The following is a 9499-nucleotide window of genomic DNA, read 5'->3' as shown; positions in this document are numbered from 1 at the left end:
CCCGGTCAGAGGTCCGCATCACCGCGGCCCCGCTCTCCCAGCCAGAGTCCCGCAACTTCGCGGTCCCGCCACCCCGCCAGAGCCCCGTATTCCCTGCTCCCTGGTGCTCAGCTGGCACTAGGGGAATATTGGCCAACCCAGGTTCTAGTCCCCAGGTCTTTACACCTGGATAGTTAATTACAATTTCATTATAGCCAAGAGCTCCACAGATCTCAACTATGGTCTGGACGGCTTCTGAAAGTTCTGGGTTTTAGGCAGCTAATCCTGCTCAGAGCCAGGGCAGATGAGGACTGTGGGGGAAATCCCTTCCCTTGTGGTACATGTTGGGCAGCAGAGAGGCTTGTTACCTCCTCCCCACTGCCCCGTGGCACTGTCACTGCATCCCTCTCACTCACTCACCGTCTGGTTTATTTCTCCTGTTCCCAGGCCAAGCTATGACGATGGGGAAGCACTCACAGGTGAGAAGCACTGGTGAGACCCCAAACACATACCCTGGCCTCTCTGATTCACATCCTCCTGCAGGCTTTGTCCCCGATCATTTCTTGTTTCTCTAGACGAGACATTTTCGCAAATGTCAGAATGCCTTGGTGCTCAACAGCATGAAACAACCCTTTCTCCTCCCCAAAGTGCTTTAATGCCCGTTCTCTCTCCCAGTCTCACTCCTGCCAGGCATTACAGACCTGTCTCTCTTCCCATTGCACAGATTGGGATGCTGAGGTACAGAGAGAGGAAATGACCTACCCCAGGTCACATGGCAAAGCAATGGCAGAGCTAGAGAGAAAAGCCAACAGCTCTCACTCTCACTGACATCAGCAGACAACAAGCCCCCCAGAAGGAGGGACAGAGCCCAGCAATTGGGCGGGGGGGGGGGGGAATAATCATAGACACAGTTTTCTGTTAGAAAATCACATGAACATTAAACAAGTTTGGTTTGTGGAATCATGAAACAATTGGGATGAAAATTCTTTGCAAAAATATTCTGTTTTCCAAATCAAAAGCATCTCCCGTTTGTGGCATCCCGTTAAACTCTCTCTTCGCACACAAAGAGGAGACACTTTGATTTAGAAACGAGATAAGATGCTCCCCTTAATGATTTAAAGATAATAAAATACCAATACAATTGACTCTTTCAGCCTTTACACAGCAGACCCCACTGATGGCATCTAACTGGGGCCGTTTGGGGCCAGGTCACCTAATCAAACATTCTGATACCCAGGGGAATGGGAAAGTGCTAGCCTGCAGTGCCATCTCGAGGCCACAGGAGAAATCGCCAACTGCTGCACCTGCGTGCACTGGTGGTTCGGTTAACATGGAAAGCTGCATAATGCAATATTGGGAAAACAGGGGTCTGCTGAACTACATCATAATCTGCAATGACTCAACCCGATAGGACACCTCCTATGCTGCATTGCTACTAGTGACCTTCTCATATGGGTCCCCACAGCTCCGCAGCCTCCCCCCACCAGGAGGCAGGTGTGAGAGGCTTGTTATCCCCAACCGACAGAGGGAGAAACGAAGGTTGAGAAAGGCGAAGGGCCTTGTCTTACATCTCAGGTGTCCTGACTTTCAAATTAACCATCAGTCTGGAGTTTCACACACTGAATGATCAGAACAAAGTGACCTCGAATGAGCTACAGACCAACCGCCATTCAGAGTGATTATTCAGCAAGTGTTGTAGAAGCACCAGAACATCCGAGTGAACCAGGAACGGCTCAGAGACAGTCAATGTCGAGAAGGCAGGAGAACAATTCACCAAGCAGATGATTGGTTCTGGCTTATTTGCTGGGCCTTAAAAGAGAATAACAAAGTCCTGAGTCTCCTCCCTTCACTAGATCCCCTGCTCCGTCAATCAGCATTGAGACTCTGGCAGAGGCTGAGGGTTCCCCAGATGGCCCAGGGGTGGCTGAAGTCACCAGTGAGGATCGCTCTCAGAGCAGTCTTCCTGTCCCTTCTCTTTGGGATGGCCTCCCTCCACGAGGGCTAAAGAGCAGCCCCCTCCTTGCCAGTGGAGGGAGGGAAGTAGGAAAAAGAGAAACCAAAAATGATGAACCCCAATGTCCCCCTGACTCTAATGAACAAAGGCCTAGGTGGTAAAAAAAATTCTCCCACCTTAACCTAGTGTTTTCCATGCCTTGAATTTGGCCAGCACCAGGTGGGTCAGGCTGGCTAGGTACCAAACCTCTCTGGGGCTCTTACCTTCTCCACAGGGATGTCTGTCTTCTCGCTCAGTTAGCAGTGGGAACGGGGAAAACTCCAACGAGTCTCCTCCTCGTGCTCACAGACATGACCCAGAATTCTCTCTCAGTCCTCAGGGAGAGACCTAAAGAAGGAGACTCTCTGCAGCAAAGCCACGGGGGTCTCTGACAACGTCCCAGCCCTGCAGCCTGTCCTACCTGGCCATTGTCATGGACTCTCTGTGAGATCACCGCCTCCCAAACTCCTTTGACCAATCAGCTGAGGTGCTGCAAAAGGCCCTTGTGATGTCACTGCCACACTCACCCCTGCCCTGCAAGGCTAATGTCCGGCCCCTGGCCAGCCCCTTTGCATGTTTGAGCTGCTCCCCCTGTGTCACCCCCACGCACTCAGGGTCAGTGCTGGAGATCAAGCAGGCAACACATGGCAACCTCAGAGGCTCTCAAAGTGCCACACTCAGTTTTGCAGAGATTTGGAGACTAAGGCCAGAAGAGACGGTCAGATCGTCTTGATTAGACGCGATAGTTCGAACTCCGAGAAGTCGAACTCTCCGCGTCGACCCGCGCGGTAAGTATAGACCTACCCTAATTGAACTTCATACATTTCCAAATTGCATAGTTTACTGGCTTTACATTAATGGTTTCACTTACACACCTAGGTAGTGGAGTCTGAAGCCTGGTCTACACTAGGCATTTAAATCGGTTTTAGGAGCGTAAAACCGATTTAACGCCACAACCGTCCACACTAGGAGGCACCTTATATCGATTTTAATGGCTCTTTAAATCGGTTTCTGTACTCCTCCCCGACGAGAGGAGTAGCGCTAATATCGGGATTAACATATCGGAATAGGGTTAGTGTGGCCGCAAATCGACGGTATTGGCCTCCGGGCAGTATCCCACAGTGCACCACTGACCGCTTTGGACAGCATTCTGAACTCGGATGCACTGGCCAGGTAGACAGGAAAAGCCCCGCGAACTTTTGAAATTCATTTCCTGCTTCCCCAGCGTGGAGAGCTCATCATCACAGGTGACCACGCACAGCTCATCAGCACAGTTAACAATGCAGTCTCCTGAGAATCGAAAAAGAGCCCCAGCATGGACCGCTCGGGAGGTACTGGATCTGATCACTATATGGGGAGAGGATTCAGTGCTAACAGAACTGCGTTCCAAAAGACGAAATGAAAAAGTATTTGAAAGAATTTCTAAGGCTATGACGGATAAAGGCCACAGCAGGGACTCAGTGCAGTGCAGAGTGAAAGTTAAGGAGCTCAGACAAGCCTACCAGAAAACCAAAGAAGCAAATGGAAGGTCCGGGGCAGGTCGAAAAACATGCCGCTTCTATGCTGAGCTGCATGCAATTTTAGGGGGCTGCGCCACAAGTACCCCACCCCTGACCGTGGATTCTGAGGTGGGGGTTGTAATCTCTGCCATGTCTGAGGATTATGCAGACGGGGAAGATGAAGATGAAGAAGAGGAGGAAGACCTAGCAGAGAGCACACAGCACTCCGTGAGCCCCAGCAGCCAGGAGCTTTTTATCACCCTGACGGAATTACCCTGCTCCCAGCCCTCACAAGCAACTATCCCAGACAATGACGCCATGGAAGGGAGCTCTGGTGAGTGTACCTTTGTAAATAGCAAACATTGTTTTTTAAGCAAGCGTTTTTTAATGATTGATTTGCCCTGAGGACTTGGGATGCGGTCGCAGACAGTATAGTTACTTAGAAAAGTTTGTTAACATGTCCGGGGATTGAGAGGAAATCCTCCAGGGACATCTCGATGAAGCGCTCCTGTAGGTACTCCAGAAGCCTTTGCAGAAGGTTTCTGGGCAAGGCAGCCTTGTTCCGCCCACCATGGTAGGACACTTTACCACGCCATGCATGTAGCAAGTAATCAGGTATCATTGCGTGGCAAAGCATAGCAGCGTATGGTCCCGGTGACTGCTGGCATTCAAGAAGCATCCGTTCTTTATCTTGTTGTGTTATCCTCAGCAAAGTGATATCGTTCAGGATAACCTGGTTAAAAATCAGGAATTTAAGTAAGGGGGGTGGCCATTTTTCTAATGGGTTCGTGGACTGCAAGCTTAAAACAAAACCTTTCCTGCACGTAGCGAAGCGGGGGGAGGGGAGGAGTGAAATGACGATGATCTTTTTTGTGTTTGGTCACCGGCGATCTTCCCCAAGCTACCAGCCACGCAGTGGGTGGGGGGGTGGGAAGGTTGTTGATTAGCAGGGAGCTAGCGTGGTATTAGCCATGCGTTGGGGGGGAGGGGTAAATCACTACAGAAGCCGAAAGACAGTGGCTTACCATGGCCGCATGCAAGCTGAATTCTGATGCCTGGACCTGTGTCTGTGAGATCTGTAACTCCAGAGCTGCAAGCACTCACTATTAAGATGAAAAATGCGACCTTGTAGGGAAATCACATGTGCTAGGTGAATAGTGCTGTTCACTGTGAAAGAGTATAACCATTGTTCTGTAAAATGTATCTTTCTAAATATTTATCTCCCTCATGCAGCTGCAAATTTTTCAACCATCCCTCCTCCATCCCAAAGGCTAGCACAGATAAGGCGGAGGAAAAAGAAGACGCGAGATGAGATGTTCTCGGATATTATGGAAGTTACACGCAATGAAAGAGCTCATCTCAATGAGTGGAAGGACGTGGTATCAAATTACAGGAAAGAGGCCAGTGAACGTGAGGACAGGAGGGATGAACGTGAGGACAGGAGGGATGAACGTGAGGACAGGAGGGACAACCGAGATGAGAGGTGGCGGCAGGAAGATCAGCGGTGGCGGGATGCAACTCTGGGGCTGCTGCGTGATCAAACTGACGTGCTCCGGCGTCTGGTGGAGCTTCAGGAACGGCAGCAGGATCACAGAGTGCCGCTGCAGCCCCTGTGTAACCACCCTCAACCCTCACCATGTTCCATATCCTCCTCACCCAGACGTGTAAGAATGTGTGGGGGGAGGCTCCATGCACCCGCCCACTCCACCCCCGTGGACAGCCCAACCAGAAGGCTGTCGTTAATGTGAAATTTTTTTAATGGCCTTCTCCATCCTTCCTATCCTCCTCCCAAACCACACCCTTACTTCTCTCCCTCTTTTTATAATGAATTAATAAAGAATTCATGATTTTTAAATGAGAGTGACTTTATTTGCATAAGTAAGCTGTACTCGAAGGGGGAGGGAGTGTTGCTTTCAGGGAATGAGTCAATCAAGGGGGGGTGGTTGTTCATCAACAAACACAGCAGTCACACTGTACCCTGGCCATTGATGAAGCTCCTTTTCAAAGCTTCTCTGATGCGCACCGCTTCCTGGTGTGCTCTTCTAATCTCCCTGGTGTCTGGCTGCGCGTAATCAGCGGCCAGGTGATTTGCCTCAGCCTCCCACCCCGCCATAAAGGTCTCCCCCTCACTCTCACAGAGATTGTGGAGAATACAGCAAGCAGCAATAACATAGGGGACATTGGTTTGGCTAAGGTCTGAGCGAGTCAGTAATGTGCGCCAGCGCGCCTTTAAACGGCCAAATGCACATTCCACCACCATTCTGCACTTGCTCAGCCTGTAATTGAACAGATCCTGACCACTGTCCAGGCTGCCTGTGTATGGCTTCATGAGCCATGGCATCAAGGGGTAGGCTGGGTCCCCCAGGATAACGACAGGCATTTCAACATCCCCAACTGTTATTTTCTGGTCTGGGAAGTAATTCCCTTGCTGCAGCTGTTTAAACAGAGTAGTGCTTCTGAATACGCGAGCGTCATGAACCCTCCCTGGCCATCCCACGTAGCAGCAGCTAGTGATTGCTTTGGCTACTTGCATCACAGCAGCCCCCACAGTAGATTTTCCAACTCCAAATTGATTCCCGACTGACCGGTAGCTGTCTGGCGTTGCAAGCTTCCACAGGGCTATCGCCACTCGCTTCTCTACTGTGAGGGCTGCTCTCATCTTGGTATTATGGCGTTTCAGGGCAGGGGCAAGCAAGTCACAAAGTTCCATGAAAGTGCCCTTACGCATGCGAAAGTTTCGCAGCCACTGGGAATCGTCCCACACCTGCAACACAATGCGGTCCCACCAGTCAGTGCTTGTTTCCCGGGCCCAAAATCGGCGTTCAATGGATAGAATCTGCCCCATTACCATCAGGATCTCCAAAGCGCCGGGGCCCGCAGTTTGAGAGAATTCTGTGTCTACGTCCTCATCACTGTCATCGCCGCGCTGCCGTATCCGCCTCCTCCTAGCCTCGGTTCGAAGGTCCTGGTTCAGCATATACTACACGAGAGTGTGCGAGGTGTTTAAAACATCCACAATTGCGGTATTGAGCTGAGCAGGGTCCATGCTTGCTGTGCTATGGCGTCTGCACAGTTCACCAAGCAAAAAAGGCGCGAAACGGTTGTCTGCCGCTTTCAGGGAGGGAGTGGTGAGGCTGTACCCAGAACCACCCGCGAAAATGATTTTTGCCCCATCAGGCACTGGGATCTCAACCCGGAAATGCCAAGGGGCGGGGGAGGCTGCGGGAACTATGGGATAGCTATGGGATAGCTATGCACCCACAGTGCAACGCTTCCGAAATCGACGCTAGCCTCGGACCGTGGACGCACACCACCGATTTAATGTGTTTAGTGTGGCCGCGCACAATCGATTTTATACAATCTGTTTTACTAAACCGGTTTATGTAAATTCGGAATAATCCCGTAGTGTAGACGTACCCTGAGTTTGTTCTGTAACATCAATCCATGTGTATGAATACACAGCTATAGAACCATTTTAATCTAGCTATGGCTAAGCTGCTGCTTGGAATAGGGAGAACCCCCTCCCAAGGGGAACGCCCAGCGTCAGGGACAACTGACCAGTTCGAGGAGACCAACGGGACATGAGCTGCTATCACTGTGGCCAGAGGGGCCGCATACGGTCCCAGTGCCCCAGGCTCAAGGACAGACTGAGCCGACTGACCCCACACACCAGGTTAACTTGGTAGAGGACCAGCTGGACAAGAGGCAGGCTTCCCAGGCAAGGGGGGGCGCTCGCAGCTTATCAACTGCTCAGGAGAGAGGAGGTCCCCAGGCCGGCTCCTCTGGGGGGGTTGGATGCCCCGGACTCAAGGTTCTCGGTTTACAGGGTGGGCGCGGGGCTGTCCCTGTAGAGCGAGTGTCTTCTTCCCCTGGAGGTGGATGGGAGGAAAGTCTATGGATACTGGGACACGGGCGCTGAGGTGACGCTGGCCTGGCCCGAGGTGGTAGCCCCAGATCAGGTGATGCCCAACACCTTCCTGACCCTCATGGGGGTGGGCGGGACCCCATTCAAGGTGCCCGTGGCGACGGTGCATCTGAAATGGGGGGACAAGGAGGGCCCCAAGGAGGTGGGGGGTGCACCACCATTTGCCCACCGAGGTGTTGATGGGGTGGGGATCTAGAGGACTGGCCAGCAACTCCCGGAACGTTTTAGTCATGACACATAGCCAGAGCCGGCGAGGGACACTACGTCCTGACCTTGGGGAGGATGTCACCCCAGAGGCACAGAACCCTACCCTGGTGGGGAGGCAAGGCTCGGGGGGGGGGGGCTGAACCCTACCCAAAGGCAAGGCTCAGGGAGGGCTGTGGCTTATGACCCATCCCTTCCCCAGCCGAGTTCCAGGCCAAGTTGCAGAAAGATCCCTCCTTGCGGAGACCAAGGGAAATGGCCGACCTCAGTGTGGTACAGTCCATGAGGAGAGGTTTCAAGGAGAGGTTTTTTTTTTACTACCTAGGCCTTTGTTCATTAGAGTCAGGGGGACATTGGGGTTCATCATTTTTGGTTTCTCTTTTTCCTACTTCCCTCCCTCCACTGGCAAGGAGGGGGCTGCTCTTTAGCCCTCGTGGAGGGAGGCCATCCCAAAGAGAAGGGACAGGAAGACTGCTCTGAGAGCGATCCTCACTGGTGACTTCAGCCACCCCTGGGCCATCTGGGGAACCCTCAGCCTCTGCCAGAGTCTCAATGCTGATTGACGGAGCAGGGGATCTAGTGAAGGGAGGAGACTCAGGACTTTGTTATTCTCTTTTAAGGCCCAGCAAATAAGCCAGAACCAATCATCTGCTTGGTGAATTGTTCTCCTGCCTTCTCGACATTGACTGTCTCTGAGCCGTTCCTGGTTCACTCGGATGTTCTGGTGCTTCTACAACACTTGCTGAATAATCACTCTGAATGGCGGTTGGTCTGTAGCTCATTCGAGGTCACTTTGTTCTGATCATTCAGTGTGTGAAACTCCAGACTGATGGTTAATTTGAAAGTCAGGACACCTGAGATGTAAGACAAGGCCCTTCGCCTTTCTCAACCTTCGTTTCTCCCTCTGTCGGTTGGGGATAACAAGCCTCTCACACCTGCCTCCTGGTGGGGGGAGGCTGCGGAGCTGTGGGGACCCATATGAGAAGGTCACTAGTAGCAATGCAGCATATGCAGCATATTCCAATTACATCATAATTCCCTGACTGTGCCAGGACTTCTAGTTCTCCCTGCTTGTTCCCCAGGCTTCTTGCATTAGTGTATAGGCATTTAAGATAACCTGCTGATTGTCCCGCTTTCTTGGTCTGAGACAGGAGTCCTCCCCTCATGTAATCTCCTGCTTGTGCTTCCTCCCGGTATCCCACATCCCCACTTACCTCGGGGCTTTGGTCTCCTTCCCCCGGTGAACCTAGTTTAAAGCCCTCCTCACTAGGTTAGCCAGCCTGCTTGCAAAGATGCTCTTCCCTCTCTTTGTGAGGTGGAGCCCGTCTCTGCCTAGCAATCCTTCTTCTTGGAAGACCATCCCATTGTCAAAGAATCCAAACCCTTCTCTCCGACACCATCTGCGTAGCCATTCGTTGATTTCCACAATTCGACGGTCTCTACCCTGGCCTTTTCCTGGCACAGGGAGGATAGATGAGAACACCACTTGCGCCTCAAACTCCTTTATCCTTCTTCCCAGAGTCACGTAGTCTGCAGTGATACGCTCAAGGTCATTCTTGGCAGTATCATTTGTGCCCACGTGGAGAAGCACGAAGGGGTAGCGATCCGAGGGCTGGATGAGTCTCGGCAGTCTCTCCGTCACATCGTGAATCCTAGCCCCTGGCAAGCAGCACACCTCTCGGTTCTCCCGGTCAGGGCGGCAGATAGATGACTCAGTCCCCCTGAGGAGAGAGTCCCCGACCACCACCACCCTCCTCCTCCTCTTGGGAGTGGTGGTCGTGGAACCCCCATCCCTAGGAAGGTGCATCTCATGCCTTCCAATCAGTGGAGTCTCCTTCTGCTCTGTTCCCTCAGGTGCATCATCCACTCCACTCTCTGCACTAATACCTGTGGAGAGAA

The 9499-nt window shown here is 52.1% G+C and overlaps 1 long non-coding RNA gene across 1 annotated transcript in view; it reads right to left on the bottom strand.

Annotated features, from left to right (window-relative positions):
* Positions 1–2386, bottom strand: part of LOC123347967 — a 406194-nt gene extending 403808 nt beyond the window's left edge. The window contains exon 1 of the long non-coding RNA XR_006573130.1: positions 2197–2386. This is a non-coding gene — a long non-coding RNA (uncharacterized LOC123347967). The remainder of the gene's footprint in view (positions 1–2196) is intronic.
* Positions 2387–9499: the final 7113 nt, after the last annotated feature.

This window comes from Mauremys mutica, chromosome 13, assembly GCF_020497125.1.
Source record: "Mauremys mutica isolate MM-2020 ecotype Southern chromosome 13, ASM2049712v1, whole genome shotgun sequence".
Classification (NCBI taxonomy): domain Eukaryota; kingdom Metazoa; phylum Chordata; order Testudines; family Geoemydidae; genus Mauremys; species Mauremys mutica.
This window is presented reverse-complemented; position numbering and strand designations above follow the sequence as displayed.